The sequence below is a fragment of the Rissa tridactyla genome, chromosome 13, assembly GCF_028500815.1.
Source record: "Rissa tridactyla isolate bRisTri1 chromosome 13, bRisTri1.patW.cur.20221130, whole genome shotgun sequence".
Lineage (NCBI taxonomy): Eukaryota > Metazoa > Chordata > Aves > Charadriiformes > Laridae > Rissa > Rissa tridactyla.
This window is the reverse complement of record NC_071478.1, coordinates 1,671,440-1,690,218: the sequence shown is the minus strand read 5'-3', so window position 1 is coordinate 1,690,218 and position 18,779 is coordinate 1,671,440. Positions and strand designations below refer to the sequence as shown.

Sequence of the window (18,779 nt, the reverse complement as noted above, 5' to 3'; positions counted from 1 at the left end):
CATTTTTAAATATTTTAATCTTTTCTAGAGAACACTTCAATTTAGTTAATGAAGCTCATATCTAGCCACTACTCATTCCTACAAAGAACATGACCGAGTATATTTTTTTACCATAGTTGTCATTACTGGGAGCATACCACTATTGAAACTAATGGCCTCTTTTGGAAAATCATGGATCTTAACTAAGGCATCATTATGCCCCTGAAACGACTGGCTTTATTGGTTTCTTTTGAACGGATAACTTTATTTAATTCTGTGATATTTGATGCTGTGTTTATACCCTCATGTTTTGCTGTGTAGTTACATTTTTGTTGTCCAATCTAGATAAAAATTCATAGAGAAGTCACTGGTTCCAAGTAAGAGCCATCTAAAGTTGGTTCTAAGAGACCGGCCACAATGACGTCAAGGGATCTGCTTAATTATATCTTTTCAAAATCAGGCCCTCCGAGGATCTATTCTGGAAAAACAAAAACAAAATCTACTTCTATAGATATCTAAATCTTTGTTTTCTCAAGTGTAGACTTTTAGCACAAGATAGAAAATGTGTGCTAGCAATAGTACACTGAGGAAGGAACCTGTGAGAGTGTATGCAGTTCGGCGTCTCTCCAGTACCTCTGGAGGTACTCTTGGTCTGCTTTTGCAAGTCTCAGTCCTCTGTATTCAGCTGATATTAATTACCATGAGACAAGTTGAGTGACTTTGAATATAGGGTATATTTAGAAGGAGCAAAATTGTAATGTTTAGATCACAGATTCCAGGCCAGTAGCCTAAGAAAGTAATTTTCATCCAGCACTTGTCCAATGGTGATACTGCTGGTGGCAGTTATCACAAGATACTAAAAGCCATTAAGAACACACGGGGAGGATTGTACTTCTCTGCTTCACTCCCCAGTTTGCATTGCCCTGGGAAGATCTTTCTGTTTCTGGACAACATGCAGTATGCTCTGCAGATCTGATGGCTTTCTTGGACAGTTTGAGGTCTTTGTTCCATAAGGTCCTTGACTGCAGTGTCAAAATCTTCTGTGCATGCTTCAGTTGGTGCCATTTATAATTATGTTTTTTCTGCATCTCAGGGCACATACATTTTGTTTCAGAAACTTCAGCAGGGTTTCTATGAGCTACTGTGCGGATATATGCCAGCGCATCACTAGTCTATTAGTTTATGATTTGTAGGTCAGGGAAAAATTGGGATATTTTGCTGTCTAAGCAGTATCATCTCTTTGCTGCTTCAGTGCTTACATGACGTCTCAAGTTGGCTGAAGATTAAAAGGACACTGTCAAGGTATCTTTCACAATTTCATTTTTATTATTTATTTTGTTTGCCTTATTATTGCTGTCATAAGCCGTTGGAAGCCTGAAGTCTAGTGCCTTGCCAACAGGCCTTTGTCCTCCAGAACAGTTCCTGTTTAGCTGCTTATGGTTTATTTAAGAGTTGTGAAGCATTTACTGTCTTCTGAAATACATTACTGAAGAGTTACAGCTTAAACATTGCAAGCAAGTGAGAGGGAAGAAGTGTGTAAATCAGTTTAGGGCCAGTCCTGGTGGTGTGTAGTTACGGTAAACTCAAAATATTTCTTCTTTTCCTTATTTCTTTCAGAATTTAATAATTTGGGAGTATAGAATTAGGCATCAGTGCTTTCTTCACACAGTCATCCTTGAGGGCAGACTTTCTGGAGGATTGATATAAAGGCCTGCATTCTTAGTTGGATATGTTTTGAATTATCTAATGAGGTAATCCCTGTAAGAATTCTTACAGGTGCAGTGGCATCAACTGACTTTGAGGTGCTGAGCAGTAGCTTAATTTGGAGTACTGGACAGAAAAAAATATCTTTACAGGATCTGGGCCTTGTATCGCATGTGCCTCTTTTATTTTCTAAGCTTTATTTTTTCCCCTCTTATTTCTACTATGATAAAAGGAATGGTCATGGGCTTTTGTACAGAATAATGCCACCTTAACTTGTTGCTGTAAGAAAGTCTTTTCATAATTGATCCACATTCGTTGCAATGTTAAGTTAGTGAAACTAGAGCTACTGTGTCCAGCAATTTAATTGCCTGCTCTGCATGTGCTCTGGCAGTGTAATTTCTACCCATTGGAAGTATATCAGCACAATTCTTCCATGGGACCTTTTCGTTACAGTAAACATTCTCTATTTAATTTGGGTTATGTAGTGATAAAATTTTAAGTAACTGCTATCCAGCATAGTGACAGTAGCAATTGCACAGACTTTTCCTGGATTATTCCTATGGCTAATCAAGAGCGTCCATGTCTACTGGGTTCACAGCTTGATGAGAGCTGAGTGTATGTACTGATATCGGGTAGACTTATTTTTGCAGGTTTAAAATGAAAAAATAGTAATCTTTTTGACAGTATTCAGAGTAGCAAAGGTTGCAGAGATTCCCCAGAGGAAAGCGAATTGCAGAGTGACTTCAAATAAGGTTCATAAAGCGCGGACTGTCTGGGGAAGGAGAATCTGAGATGTTACGCTTAAGTTGGGGTAGTTGCAATAACTTCAGGCATGTCGATTAGATGCCTGAATTAGAAAGGGCAGGCACTTCTGGCTGCAAATAAAAAGAGTGGATAGAGACAGATGGACTTCTCTGAAGGTTGAGTCAGTCTATGAGTTTGAATGAAGTGTTTTAACTGACACTTTGAAGGAGGACCCTCTCCCCCTCTCCCCCTCTCCCCCTCTCCCCCTCTCCCCCTCTCCCCCTCTCCCCCTCATAGCATATGGAGACTAACTTCCCAAATGAAGCATGTATGTCAGGTCCTGAAAGTGAGAGAACATGAATGTTATTCTTGTTATGTATACATCAAAACTTAGAAGAACTTTCATGTAGTGGGTATTTTAATCGCTCTTTGATGGGTCGAATTTTCTTTAGGCACCTATTTGTACACCTGGCCTGTGAGGTTAACTGTACAAGGTTGAGGGGAACAAAATAGTTTTGGTCATTTTGTGCAGTCGTCAGAACTTTGAAAGAATTCTGTTGATAGCTGGTTGAGTTCCTTGTGATGTGTATTGATGAACATCACTCATAGCATAGAATCCATAAGCTTGACACTGCAAGAGTTTCTGTTTTGCTGTCCCTGGGAAAGAGAAGGAAGCCTTAGACAAGACTGCCTATGGAGAGAAAGGTGGGCATGAGCATGACTTATGGTGTTGTGTTGGGGTTCGTCAAGGAGAATCCCTCTAGTATCAACAAGAGATACATGGGAAATGCAGTTAGTGTCTCATAAAAACAATATTCCTTTAAAATGGTGTGTTGTGGGGTTTTTTTTTTTTAAATGAAATGCAGGTTTTCTTAAACGTTGCAGTGCTTCTCTAGAATGCGTATAGAACACTGTAATTATTGGTGTAGGCATTTTAAACTCTATTCTGCTCTTACCTTTGAGATATCAATCCTAATATTTTGTTAATCCTTTACAATGGGTTAAAATGGCATAAAGATCAGCTGGCTGGAAGTAGGAAGTCTTTTGTCTCTCATGTCTGGATCTGTTTGTCCATTTTGATAGGCCAGTGACAATGAGTGTTCTTGTTTTGCTATGTGTCTGCTCTGAAGTGTTTAAAAGAAAAGTTTTTATATATGCTAACGTTAATGAAGTGTTTCATACAATTGTGATAATAACAATATTATCAATACTTAACCTCTCAATGCTGCATGAATCTTTAGCTTATGGTTAGTATTCTGCTGTTGTATATTGCTGTCAAGTTTTGATTTAGAAATGAAATATATTTAGAAAAGTTAAATAATCTGACATTCCTTCTACAATTCTTAATCTGATGCCAGGAAGCTTCAGTCATGTTGATCAGTAAAATGACAGTAACCCTCTGTAAAACTTTGATTCAGTTTTGCATATCAATAAATGCACACCAATAATGGTCCCAAGGTATTGAAAGCACAGTTTTATTGTATGCAGTAGCTATAAATTTAAGAGTTTTCTGGTATGTTTAAGGCATAATCACTTCTGCACGAATAAACATCACATTTGAATTTATTTTATCAATGTAATGTCAAGTGAAGTCTCAAACATGAATCCTAACTTAAACTGTCAGCGTTCTGCTGCTCTGCGCCACAGGCTGGGTCATGCCATGCTGGTGTAACTTCTCCACATATTTTTAGACTGGTTCTTCTTTAATTCAGTGTGACAATACAAGTAGTGAGTTATTGACAGCAGCTAAAGTGAGATCATTATGGCTGTGATCAATAACACACCTGCATAGAATAACAACTACTACCAGGAACATATTTTGTATTGATTCAGGAATTTATGCTGCCTCCACTACACCCAGTCTGCTACTTCCATAATTTATGTAATAAAATCTCTACTTTAGAGAAGCTGTTACTAAGTTAAATACCAAGAAATGATGACATATCAAGATGTAAATTGCATATTGAAGATTTTACTACAAGCAGAAATAGCTCTTGCTAAATTCCTGTGGGTTCTGATTCAGGACCAAGGCACTTCCTTACTGCAGGCTGAAAGATAATGGAAGTAAAAAACCGTGTTCCCTCTCCTGAGGTGGTATTTTAGAGGTGGAGGGTAAGATGCTGTTTTTAATGTGATGTGGTGATGGAAGCTTATTGAATTGTACAATCCATAAGTTTGAAACCTTGGTAGAATTTCTTTATCAGTAACAGTAACCCTTATTACAGTTCTCTCCTTAAGCTGGAATGTAATTTTTTCTTAATACCGATACATTTTTATGTGTCTCCCTGATAGAGGAATGCATGCTCAAAGATTGGTGCTATCCTCTGATTTTCTTTTACAAACCTAAAGTCAGTAAAAATGAACAGAAGGTACAGATTATGAGCAGGAATTTGGGAATAACAATGTTCCATGAAAGTAATACCTAGCTTTCCAGAGATTTGTGTTCATTCCCTTACTTGCTACCTCTCTGTTTTGTTGATCAGATGATTAGCCACGAGTCCAATGTAAAATTACTGTGTATTTATACTGAAAAGAATAAAGTCTGTTGGTGGGTTTTAAGCATGATAAAAAACCTTAATGTATCACAAATAATCTTGGTGTGTGAAGCCTATATGAAGTTTCACATTCAGTTGTTCATACAGATTCATGTATACTTTATTAATTCTTGATTTGAATGTCAAACAGAAAACGCAAAACCTGCAAGTATTGCATGCAGTAGCTTCCTAGATATACAGCCTTCTATTTCTGTTGGTGTTACCGTCTTTGTATCCAAACATAGCTGCAACTTGTCTACAGGAGTAAAGTCAGTGTAGTCCAAAGAAACATGCATGTCTTCAAATTTACTGTTGTGCAGGTTATTAAACAAAATCCTAGTTCTTGGTTAACTTCTAGATCTTATTTGTGGCCTGTCTTCTGTTTAGGGGCATTATACCAAAACTCTTATCTGCTGTAGGGACAATTACAGTATAAAGGACTGGTTTATGCTTTAAACGTTCAAGACTCAGTACTAAGAAACTCAGCATCAAGACCGTTTAGTGAAACCTCTCCATAACAAGCTTGAACTAAATCTAATCAAATTCAAGTAGGATATTATATTCTTTTTTATATAACAGTATATTACATGGTTGTTTGTTGCTTAATGCTGAGGTAAAACACCTGAAGTATGACAGATAAGAATTCAGACAGAACAATATTCCCCAGAAAATTTTCTTAGAGTACTATTCATGAGTTAACCCACATGTTTCGTGCTGATATTTTGCCCTATACACAATGAGGATATTTTCTTGGAAGAGTATTTGCTCCATTAGCTTTTTTGTCACTGTTTCATGATGGTATGTTCCTGTAGGTGATAAACAGCTTTTACAGACTTCTTACTGTGTTGATGGTGGGGTTTCTGAATCCCAAGCCATGCTCATCTATCTATTCAAGGAGATAATCACCTCGTTTCATTTATGACACTGCAAACCACTTTTCGCTGTTTTGAAGTAGAGAAGCAGTATGACAACATTCGTTTTTAAGGGACTGAAGAACTAATGTTTAACAGACCTGAAGCTTGTTATATTCATTTAGCTCTCCAGGAGTATCTAATGTAACGTGTCTAGTGACATACAGCCCAACAACAAAACTCTTGTTTTGTATTGTTAGCAGTAGTTTTTAAATTGAAAATTAACATAAACTCTAAATATTATTAATTCTGTAAAGGTTAATCTCTTCACAGTGCTAGGCAAGTATTTGCATTTGAGTGATCAGGAGATAATACAGGATTCTCTTTTCCAATGGATTTTTCCTTCCTGACTGTTTGAACACGCTTGCTCTCTTTCCAATGCAAAATTTTGATTTTTCTGGACAGTTATCATTGTACTTCTTCTGAACCTTACTGAGAGGATGGAAAATACACTAAGGAATTTCTTGAGCTGTTGGACCTTCTGCTAACAAGTAGCAGAGGTCTGATGAGCTTTGCAGCCTGGCTTGCTCACATTTCCTTTGAAGGAAGATCGGGGTGATTGAATCCTGCGTAAAAAGCATATGTGACAACCTCTCGGTGACTTATAAATAAGTTGATACCTTGGCTGAGACTTTCAGTGATCCCTTAGGAATTTAGGCCCAAATTCTTAAAGGGATTTATGCACCCAGTTCCTGTTAAATTCCATTTTATTTCTTTACAATATTGTCACTGAAACCAAGGGAATTAGGTTTAGGAATCCTTCTCAAGGTTTGGATCACAGGTGTAAACTTCCGTTGGGCTGTTTCTTTTAGGTTTATGTGGTTGTTTCAGCTTTATTTTCAAATAAAGATGGATTAATTTGGTAATATGTATTGACAAGTATGTTTAAAGAATTAAATTATTGGAATTATTTTAAAAATGTATTTGCAGATCAAATTTTTTGAAAAATGTCAGTTTCTTCAGACTACCAAACTAAGAGGAGCTTTTAGCGTAAAACTTTTTTTTTTACTTTGCTTACTTTAGGGGATTTTTGGTGTCCAAATATAAATATATATTTGTGTACATTTGTGATAGGTCATTAGCTACTGAGACTCATGGGATTTGGAAGACTTGAGGTCATGCAGCAACCACGAGAATTCCTTTTTTACCATGCTTGTTTGAAACTGCACACAGGCATTTAGTACCTTCCCAAGCCTGAGTGAAAAATGTCCAGAGGTATTTAAAACTGTGAAGAGTTTCAAAAGACAAAATTTCCATTTATACCATTGTAAACTGTGTAATTAAATCCAATCTCCAATTGGGATTATGTAATTCAGAGAATATTGAACATCCCCGCTTGCCTCAGGCTGTCTAGAGGACTATATTGCCCACAATTAAACAGATGAATGCACAAATAAGGATAGGCATCCTTCCAAACAGTTCTATCTATATTTAGCAAATTCTTCTCGTTTCCCTCTCTGTAGGAGGGTAGTGATGTTGGTAACCTTAATATTGGCCAACAGAACTGTGAATGTCTTAAGCCCTATCCTGCAAGATGTTTTCCTTTCCCATGTTATTTTGACCTTGTATTTTTTCCCTTTCTCTTGGATTAAATCTTTTTACGTCCTAAATGAGATATTAGCTTCATGATCTCCATCTGATTACAGAAATAAGTAAAAGAGAGTTCTCTGTGCCACAAAGGACTAGAAGGAACTTGAAAATTTCACCAATTAAATGTTCTGAAATTTATGAAAGATATAACTAAATGGGGCGGTACAAAGATATCTCCATTTTTATGGAGATATTTCTTTTTATGGAAACCAAAACTATAGATTCTGTAACTTTTTACCTCGTTTTATGTGTCAATATTTGAAGGACTTCAAAGCCCCTTGTTAAAATACAGCAAGCTTTCTATGTAACATTACCTTTAGAAAACACTGAATTCACAGTTTGTCAAGTTTTCTTAACTGGTATTTTCATTTTCCTTTCTTAAACTTCCATATTATCCAAATAAGTATTAAAGTTGATGCTGGAGCTGGCAGGCTTGAAAGATGCAGTCTAATTCACAGTAAAATCTGCATGATTTTCCTAAATAAATGACTGACTGCAATTTATGAAAACAGGAATAACTGTTTAATCTGGTACTTGCTACATGGAGGTGTTGTGTTTCAGTAGGGAGTCCTTGTAACTGTTAGATTTGTGAAGTAACTGGTGTGAATTATATCTCCCCCTCCCCCCCCCCTTTTTTTTTTCTAGTTGTGAAAGAGAAGTATTCCAAACTCCCATCCACTTAAGGCCAGAACAAGACTAGACACAGATTTTCATTTAATTAATTTTTTCCTTCTGTGTTTTCATCAGGAAACAAGTTGTTTAATTCTAATTTATAAATAATAATCTTTAGTTGTTGAATTTACCACATTGTTTGGCATGTGTCAGAATAAGATGCAAAAGCTTATGTTGCAATGAATCAAAGAAATAGAGCACTGAGAGAAAAAGCTTTGGAACTAGAGGGACAGAAAACAAGTCAAAGCAAGTTAAATCATAAAGACCTGTGAGATCATCTGATCCATCTTTTGCAAGATTTCTCCATATAGCATACAAAATCTTTGCTTCAAACTGTAATGTTGTGTAGTAATTCAAGGAGGAGACCACGAATTTCATTCCAGTCCCACTTCTGCTAATTTTAGAATAAGTTATTTCTCTTGCCTCTTTGCTGTTTTTACTTCGGCTAGCCTACTTCTCAAGATTTAGGTGTTCAAGGGCAGTGATACTGCTCCTGGGACAGTAGGCTATGATGAACTGTATAATACTCATTTCGGTAATACAATGCTTACCGTGGGATATGTCATATTCCCTGTGTCAGCTGCACCTCTGAACCTTGTCGGTCTGGGACAGTAGTCTGCGTCTAGCATTTCCTTCCCTTTCTTATACTGAAGGAAAATACTATTTCCCTTTCTTTCAAGTGTGATTTTGTATAGATTCCATAATCTTCATCTGCGTTCCTACAGCTATGTGCCTGGCTTTGATCTCTTAGGAAAATAAAGTGATTTATAGTCACTACATCTAAAAGACTATTCTCTAAGCTGCCAGCATGTTATGCCATTCCTTTGTCATCACAGAAGCCTGAGCTGCAGAGCGAGCAAATGATTTCCCACTGGAACTCTGACCGAAGTTTAGCTGTGTGGGCTTTGCTTTGAGTCTGGACAGCTCTGCTCTTCTCCTGCCTTTTAAACATCATCTGCATCATGCCAGCTTCCTGAGAACTGGTCATTCTGGTGCTTAAAAATTTCTCTATACTTCAGCTAGCTTATTTGGTTTTTATTTAGCCTGTTCATGTTGGCTTGGTCTTGTGCTTCAATGGCTCCTCTTTTTTTCTGTCTCTGAGAATTGCATGTTTAGTCTGTTTGGTGAGGACAGCTCTGCCTCCTTTCAGCCTTTGTTTTGCTGGGCTAAATAGTCCAAACTCTTATTCTCTGCTCATGAAATAGCTAGTCCATTCCCGGGTAGTTTCAGTAGTATGTGTTTATGCTGAGTTAATCTTTCTCTAATATGGATCTCTGGAGTATCGTACTGAATTGCAGGTGCAGTTCTTCTGTTGTCACATGCACTGGTGTTAGCAATTCCTGCCTTCTACTGAAAATACTTTACTGTTAGATCTTAGTGTTACGTTGCCCTTTCTCACATACAGCTCTCCCAGTTCTTACGTAGTTGACTGGTACCTATTTTTTTTTCCTTCTCTCCTGAAGTAATCTAGGCTAGGTCTACCATTTCTAAGCTTACTGAAAATGTATGCGTCTTACAAAAGAAATCTTTTTGGTTCTCAGCTATAATCTAATATAGTGTGGGTTTTTTTTGCTTTTTCCATCAGACTTGATGAAGGGTTTTGTATGAAGAACCAAGCACTAGAGACTAAACAGTAGCTTAGATAAATAGGGAATATCCCAACTAACACTCAAATAAAATAGCTAAGCTTTATCCAAGAGGGAGTATATACTGCTCTGCTCCTTTTCTCAGCACTGTGATGTTTCTCTTTCATTGTAGTCAGTCTGAGAGAGGATTCTAGTAACACTAGCCGTTTGAGGACCCAATGTCAAGAAAAGGAGGAGGGATTTATGTGGACTAAGAGGCGACCCAGGGAGTGTTCGAGAACACTGGTGTTCTAGCCAGGGAACAGAGAGACTGAGGTGGTTTTCTCCAGCAGGAGATGGGCATTAATTGGACTGAGAGAACTGCAACAATTGGCAATAAAGATTTTAAACATAAATAAGAGTATGTATTGGCTTTTTATTGGTTTTATCTCTTGTGCTACAGGCTTACTAACTGTGTGATAATGAATAAGTGCTGCTGCATTTTGAAAGTGCCATGTTTTACTTTATTAAACAAATGGGTTGCTGATCCCTGTGATGAAAGAATCTAGAGGTGCCAAATGCAGCTGTGGCAGTAATGCAGCTGGGAAAGGGAGCCTGCAGGCTAGAGGTTTGGTGTCCATGGCATTGTGCTGTGTGGTTCCACCCATGGGGCAGGAAGCAAGGCCTGTGGGAGAAGCCTTTTAGCACTTGAGAAGCCTAAAAAAATAATCTAGGTCATGGTACCACAAAAGAAGGGAAAGACTAATAAAAATTACAGAATAAACACAAGTATTTCTTGTGAAAAGAGCTTGAAGTCTAGGGGAAAGCAGCTGGTTCACGAAAGAAAGAGTGCTATTTTTTAATTTCATTTTTAATGTGTCTTTTTTTAAGGAGTAAACCAACATATTTTGGTATTGTAAAAGCTTCAAAACTAGTAATACAGATATCTCTTAAAGAACAGAGCTATTGTTTCAAAGTAGACAAGCTTTGGAGCTGTAATCGATAGGAAGAGTCCTGATCTTTGTAGAATGTTTAACTCTGGTTAACTTCAAATGGATAAGTGATGTAGAGATCTCAGAAGCTTTACTGTCTGCATAGTAGGTCAATTAAGAAAACTAGAATTTCACATAGTGTCTGACTTAAATGAGATTTCTATTGTCAGTAGATCTATTAAGTACATCTGCATGTATCCATGAGACTGCTGTACAGAGAATATAATTATTTTGTTTACCATTTTGAGATTGATGTGAATGGAATCAATACCATTTACTTTGCTTTTCGTTACTGAAGGCATCTGAAATGTTGACCAACCTTATCTTACTCGTGTCAAACACATCACAAGGCCCTTATATACACACCATTTGACCTTCTAGGACATTCTTCAAAGAACAGGCAGGCTTAGCATGTCACTTTTTTCTCACTTGAAGAAATTAAATCTAATTAGGAGGATCCTACTAATACAATGTAGATACAGATTACAGGTGCACACAGATTACAGTCCAGTTTCATTCTGGATTCTTCTGTGGAGAGTCCAGAATGAAAACAGCTGTAATGAAGAAGGAGGGGAGGGGGAAAGATGCTGAAATAGGCTGACTTATTTTAAAGTACAAGATTGATAACTTAGTGACTTTAGTAGCTGCACAGATATAAAATATTTACAGCAAGTTGGAGAATTCTAATGGGGAAAAGAAATCTCTCAAGGCATTTTCTTCTAGAGAATATAAAATGAGAAAGGAATTATGCACAAATATAACAATAACACAGTTTTAGTATTAGTGATCAGCAGCCTGATATTAATTTCTCTTTTCTTCACACAGATGTATTTTGAGTGAATACACCTGAACTACTTACATGTTTTAAGAGGACAGTCATGAACAGACATGACTTTTCCTCGGGAAACCTTTGGCATTGTCCTTCTTACAGCAAATATCATTGAGACTTTTGGAATAAAGAACAAAAAAAATATGCTTGTGCATTCTTGTCATATCACATGAAATCAAGTGACTGATTTCCGATAAAAATCTCAAGAGCACCGAGTTTATACAGGTTTCTCCCAGTTCCACCTTGGAATAGCTGCCTGCGTGCATTTTTGGAGGCAAGGAATGCTAATAGTAGATGCTTCCTGAGAAACTGATTGTTTAAAATATCTTTGACAGTGTGAAATTGAAAGAAACTTATCAGGTATATACAATAACAAGACAAAACCCAATTGGTTTAAAGTAGGTGCAATATCCAGGAGTAAAAATGTATGTCTGTTTTGTATGTCCTTGTGTGAGGAGGGAATTCAGAGCCGTCATTGGAAGATGAAGGAATCTCTGCATTATCGGGCCCAGAGGCCATGCTGTGTCATTACTAATGTATGCAGGCCCGTTCAGTAAATTTCATGGTTATACATCTCATTGCCATTTTCAGAGCTTGTTGATTTAAGCAGCTCCCACTGATCACGAATCCTACGACAGGCAGCACAGCCTAATATGCTGATAGGCACCAAGTGGAGAAGTCATTATTTCCACTGAAAACTGAGGAAAAAAAATTACTGTAAGGGTGAACTGAACACTGGAGCAAGTTGCCCAGAGAGGATGTGGAGATTATATTCCCGGAGATCTTCAAAACCATTCAGGAAAAGATCCTGAGTGACTCGCTCATAACTGACTCTGCTTTGAGCAGGGAGATTGTACCAGATGATCTCCAGTGGCCCTTTCCAACCTCAACCATCCTGCAATTCTGTGAAAATAAGATGGTTAATAGTTGAATATCCTTCTAACTATTGTCTTCTACAAGAAGATGCAAAGTTGCAAGGATTCTGATGGTGCAAAGGGCAGGCAAGTCCATAAAGGAGTTTCAGGGATGCAAGACAATCTCCTTCACGTTTCTCACCAGTGAGTAGAAGCCATCAGTGAATCTCCCAGCACAGGCAAGGGCTGTGGAGGGACAGCTGGGTGGGCAGAGCTGTGGTCGGGCTGGGATGTGGCTCCCGTTCTGAGGGTACCATTAGCAGCTGTGTTTATGAAACTCCAATTTGTTTGGTTTTTTTAACCAGCTTGGTTGTATTCATTTAAATTAGCACTTAAAGTCAAACTTCTGCCTGTAGTGAAATAAAGGATTTTAAAAGCTATATTTAAATTTAAAGGCTTCTGCTGTCACTTTATACAGATGGCTTCAAAGCATATTGAATATAATCTTCTAATGAGTTTTGGCTTTGCCAGTAGATGCATGTTTCTTCCATTATCTTGTTTGTTTCTATTTGGTATTTTGTACTTTGTGAGTAATATTTGCAATTACTTTTCTACAATACCATGTTAGTAACAGCAGCAGGAAGCCATAGTTAGCTCAGCTGGAACATTTTGGCCTCTAGAGTTCTTGTTATTGCATTCAGAGAAAGAAATAACTGCCTGCTTATCTTTGTGGTATTCTGTTCCCTTCTTCCTCTCGTCCTCTTTTCTTGTTCAGTTTTGCTTTATGGGTTAGACTTGAGACAGATGGTAGGAATAGTACATCCAAGTTGATTGTAACAGATATTGTCTGACATTGACGTGTCTGTATCTAGGAAGATGAAAACAATGGGCAGTAAATATTTTTGACAAGCTGAAAGAAGTTGCTAAAATAATTCATAATTGTCTTGTCTGTTAAACTGGGTAAACAAAGCGAAAATTATTTCCTTTTATTTATGCACATTTTTGAAGAGCCTCAGAATTGCTGTGCTGGTGCATTGAGCTGTATTTCTGCTCAGTGCGTGCTGCTTTTTGTTGACATGTTGAACGTCACCCGTAACTTCGGTCAGTGCAATCCTCCTGTTGAGAGAGTGGTATTGTGGCACAGTCCTGGGACCAGAGCTCTGTGCTTGGCTTTCACCTCTACAACTGGTCTGCATTAACGTACCTTGAGGACATATTTGTAATATTAAAATAAAGGTGCTTAGCCTTTGTTTAAAAATCATGTCTCTGTGGAAATAGGTTACCTAATGAGCATGTTCTACTCATCTCATGGGGACAAAGCCTGAGCTGTTAAATCTGTGGCAGCAAAACGAAACACGTTTTGAACGAAGTCATCATTTTCAGCATCAATAGAAGGTCATGCCCTTGTCAGCTGGTGTTGTCTCAACATAAGGTTCCAGTCAGAATTGGCAGCATTGTGCTTAGAGCTGTTCTTTAAGAGACCTTCACCTCTTACTATGTTTGGAACTACTAATATGGTGGGTCTTTTGAATATTTACAAGAGACTTATAAGAGCCCTTACTGCAATTTTCAGAGTATGTACTTATTCGTTCTTGGTAACTGGTTGGCAGAAGGAGGTTTCTTCGAGCTTATGATACAGCACTAGATGAAGTGCTCTTTTCCCATCGTTTCTTCTCTCCTTAGTGTTGTGTGTTATTTGGCAAGTTCAAAATACAACTCCACTTGCACTACTTCTGTAGTTTCAGTGTTGGCTTGGTTCTTGAGAAGGGTTCCAGGACCTAGAGTTTGGCAGACGGAACTTTTTACACAAGGTTAGAAGTGAAGACTGGAAATCTTGTTCTCTTGCTTTGCTGCTTGACTTACCTGGTGTTTTGCTCAGCTGTATTGTACAAGGATATCCAAAATCACACTACATCCACACCCCTTGCAATTTTAAGAGTACATTATTGCAAAAAGTTGGGGATATGTTTTAATATCAGGTGATAGTTCTCATCAAGAATTGCTCTAGCTGATCTCTTTACAGTGCATGTATCGTATGCTCGAATTTCCCTTCACATGAGTCAGATGCTGAATAGTGGTTAGTTTTTAATCAAGTGAAAATTACCAGAATGTGGAACAGACTTTTTGAGCTTTGTTGCTCAAAAAAGAGGAGAAGTTATAACATACATAGATTACGTTATAGATAATTATAATTTCTTCATGAAACCTTCCTAGGTGCTACAGGCATGTATAGGTAGCAGGGTACCCAGATTTGTGACTTAAGTGACATCTTGATTTATATTGAAAACATGAATTCAAATGGGTTGCCATTCAGCTTTTGATTTTCTTACCCAGTGAGATTCTTAATGGTGTGTGGGTTTTTTTTATTTCTTTTTTTTTTTATAGGCCATAATTTTCCACTTTTTTTTAAGAAGTAGAAGCTTTTAAAATGGCTCATACAGAGTTGCCATACTTATTTAAAAATAAATTTAGAAGGGTCAGTTTAGGATTTGCTGCAACGTTTTAAAAATGAATCAAGCTATTAGAGGCATTTTTTAATCTGTAATATTACCCCACTGATGTCTGTTTAATATTATTTCTGATTGTTATCGCTGTTTGCATTTCTTTTTGGTTAGGGGAAATTATGTGTTTATATTTTTTTGGGGAAAAATTTTTAACAGGGCAAGCAATGGCAAGCTTTTGCTTCCAACCCCTGGATTGAATTGCTCAGCAGGCGAAGCCTGAATTGCTAATAAAAATGAAACTTCTGAGGAAAATTCTTGCCTGAGGTTGGATTTGTACTGATTCAACACACTACTTATGATTCTACCATCTCCTTCGCTGCTGCTTCTGGAACAACATGACCCCTGTAATGAAATTTTATTTTGTGACAAACTGAATTTCCGTCTACGTGCTCTACTTGCTAGCATGTTTCATGATTGGGATGAGGTTTTTCCTTTGTTCTGCCGTACTTAAAAGTATTTACTTATCAGAGTTGAAGATAAATACAGCATCCTGTTTACTAATTAGATACATTTTCATCAAGTGTCATCTTAAAGCCACTAGAATTGCAGTATTAAGACATAGTGTTGCCTCATAACTTGTAAATTGTGAAATGAAACATAAAAATTACTGTGGAATGTGAAGGCACACATGGAGAATATATGGGATTTGTAAGGCAGCCAGATGTGACTGGGTTTACAAAAATGGGGAAAAGCCCCAAAGTCTTCCTTCGTAAAAGCAGTCTGCAGATAGCTTTGTTCATATTTTTCAGGTCTCTTAAAAAAAATAAGTCGGTTTCTCTGATATAAAAAGCTATTTTTCGCATTGAGTGCACATACATCTATGGATCTGAGTGTAAGTAATTTTTTACTGGTATTAGTGGGTTTGGGTTGGGCCTTGTGTGTGAGCACTCTTCATTGAGGACTGTGACCCACACCTACACCCCCTAGTATAGAAACCATTCTTGTATGTACGTAACAGGTGTTAAGTCATTGAAATCAAGCGTATGATCCAGAAAAAAATATATTTAAGCAAAGAGATAATAAGGAGAAACATCTTGGCTATTTTGCATCTTGTTACTGTACACTCAAATGATTTTTAGATTTAGTGATCCAGAGATTTCAGTAGAAACTTGGCTGCATACTAGAGCATTCAAACCAGATAAGGAATTTCTACCACGAACGTTGATTTCAGGAAGCGGGAACTCTAGAGGCTGATGAAAGCCTTGACTTGGCTGGTTTGAGCTAGGGATAGCAGGGCAGTTTTGGCAAGCGTTTGGGCTGTGGCGCTGTGTGTAGAGTTGTGCCATTGCTCAGGTCAACAAGGCATTAGTCACATTAGTTACAGAATTTCTGTTCAGAGTTTGATCTGTCTCTTATGTTTTTCAGGGATATCCATAACTTTGTGTTATGTGTGCGAGTTGTGCTTTCTGAACAAGGAAAGGGGCCTAACAACTTGCCTGAAAGGGGTGGTAAGACTTGTCAAAATTTCCTTACTTATATTTGTATTTTATTAACTCCACATGTTCATGTCTGTGAAATCTAGAAGGCAAAATTATTTCTAATTTAATCCTTCTTGCTGTTTACTGTTCCAGTCTCACAATTGTCATTCTTTACCCAACAATAAAGTGATGAAAGATTAAATTCTTTTTATAGTAATAGTATTTAGTGGCTTTTTTCTCAAACAGTAGGACTATTGAACTGAGCACGGCTAAAATATGCAAGAGTTTGAATTAGTCTGCTTGCAATAGCAAGCCACTGTATAAAACCAAACGTTTGCATAATCAAAATGTAGAATAATTAACTACATATAATGTAACTCATAATAAACTTCCAAAACTTTATAAATGGACCTTTTAAAAATGTTTTGTTCTGCTGCTGTCCTACTTTTAGAGGAGAGGTGAACTGGCTTCCCCCGTCCTCACTGCCTGCTCTCAGCCACTCTGGTTCGTCACTTCATTTGTGGTGGTTCTCTGAGCTCTCTGTGCGGGAACCTGTGGCAGGTGACTGTAACACGGGTATAAATTCTACTTGTGGGATGGGATGGCTGGCTTTATGCAGCATCTGACCCTTCTGCTAACGTATTGGTTTTAAGTGAAGGGCCCTTGTCAGAACAGTATCGTCAGCGTAGTCAAAGACCAAGCAATTTATTGATTTGTGTGACTTCTGATGCCTTGGGAAGTCATTCCTGCGAGAACTGACCAGACAGAAGTGTTCTTACACAAGGAAAAGCCATTTATGTTGGGATAAAGGAATATAATTTTAAAAAGTTCATCTTTTAAATGACTAAAACCAGAAGACAGTTGTATACTTGCTAAATGAATAAAATCGATAGAATAATTCAAACTTTTGAAAGCCTTAATTTTCTAATTTAATTTCTTTTAATGGCCTGTTTCTAAGTTCGTTTTAGGGAAAGCAGAGTTTTGGGTGAAAGATAGGAATACGGTTTACACAGTACAAGCAAACCTGAAAGTTACTGCTTCTTAATATCCTAAACAATATAGAAGCGGTGGGAGGTTTTTTAGGAGACTTTTCACCGTAACAGTCATCCGTAGGTGAAATTTGTAGTATTTAGAGCAAAGGAAAATAATTGTAGGGGTGAAAGGGAATAAAGTGACAAGAACTCAGAGGAGTTAACCTCTTACCAAACAGCCTCACTACATGTTCAAAATTAGGAAAAAAGTAGCAGGCAATCAAATGAGATGCTGTTTGTAGATAGACGTGCAAGCTGTTATTATTCTGCAGCATATTTGTGAAGTAAAGGAATGTACAACTTTGAAAATGTTCCTGCTCCTTCTACACTGAAGAAAGAGCAGTAATTGTGCTGTCATTACCAAAGATGTTTTTTACAGAGTTCATGACTAAGACTGATTTGCTTGTTTCAGGAGTGAGGTGTGCTGTGTACTCATCTTAAGGAGTATGTCACCCTTCATCAGGAGTGCCATGTGTTTTCAGAATGATGGTGCTCTCAATTTATTGCTTGTCAGCCCTGCAGAATGCTGGGTAGTTCCTTTACAAGTGCAACTCCTTGGCTGAGACTGCTCACTTATAAAACAATTTTAGGCTTATTTTGATTGGTTATTGATTTGTGGCTTTTAATGATAAAATAGAATTGCATTTTTTTTTGCAATAGAAGTGTTGGTGCAAAATATGAAAAGTTGGAGCCATTTGGAACTGCTCTTACTCCCACTGAGGTCAGCGGCAGAATTTCTGTGGCTTTCAGTGGGAGTAACATTATACTGTCTGAATGTGAAGACTTTTCCTCTTCTTTCAAAAAATGCTTATAGTAGTCTGCTATAGCTGGGGTTACATGAAGACTAAGTAACTGTTGTACTACTTGATTATGAAAAAAAGATATTTCCTAAGTAGGAGACAGAAGTTTTAACCATTTCTGTTACTCTGGCATATTGATTTATTTTTTTTTTAAATACCTGCGGCTCTGAAAATCATTGCACCATAAAAATTGGTTATCTATAACTATTCTGCTTATATCATCCAGTGTGTTTTATTATATTGTATGCAGGAGTAGGTCTAAACAGACAGAGTGCCTTCTTGCGAGACAAGAAATGGAGAACTGCAGGATGAATACTTACTGGAGCAATGGTAGACGTGGCTAAATTCTAGTCGCAGATGTTACTGCTCATCTAAACGGGGAATCTAGATTAGAGAGAAAGCATGTGATTTTGTGAAGAGATGTAGAGTTTTCAAAACTGTGTATTAGTTCTCAACTCTTAATGAAAGCTTGATATAATATTATTAGTGGCATTTTCATAATGTCATTTAAGAAAAAGAGTAAATTTTTTTTTCAAAGGTGAAGATTTCAAAGAGCAAGATACTGTATTTGCTAGGCACTAACTTTCATTACGAATTTCTCTGCTCCTCCCCAGGAGATACTATTACAAGTGAATTTGTCATAAAAGCTTCT

At 37.4% G+C, this 18,779-nt stretch overlaps 1 protein-coding gene across 5 annotated transcripts in view; it reads left to right on the top strand.

Annotated features, from left to right (window-relative positions):
- The window catches only part of ARVCF (ARVCF delta catenin family member), a 278,074-nt gene that overhangs the window by 6,589 nt on the left and 252,706 nt on the right, over positions 1-18,779 (top strand). For 4 of the 5 annotated variants that reach the window (XM_054219498.1, XM_054219497.1, XM_054219504.1 and 1 more), the window contains exon 4: positions 16,244-16,326. The exons of the other annotated variant lie outside the window; for it this stretch is intronic. The gene's annotated coding sequence lies outside the window, so the exon portion shown is untranslated. The remainder of the gene's footprint in view (positions 1-16,243; positions 16,327-18,779) is intronic. 5 annotated transcript variants of the gene reach the window in all.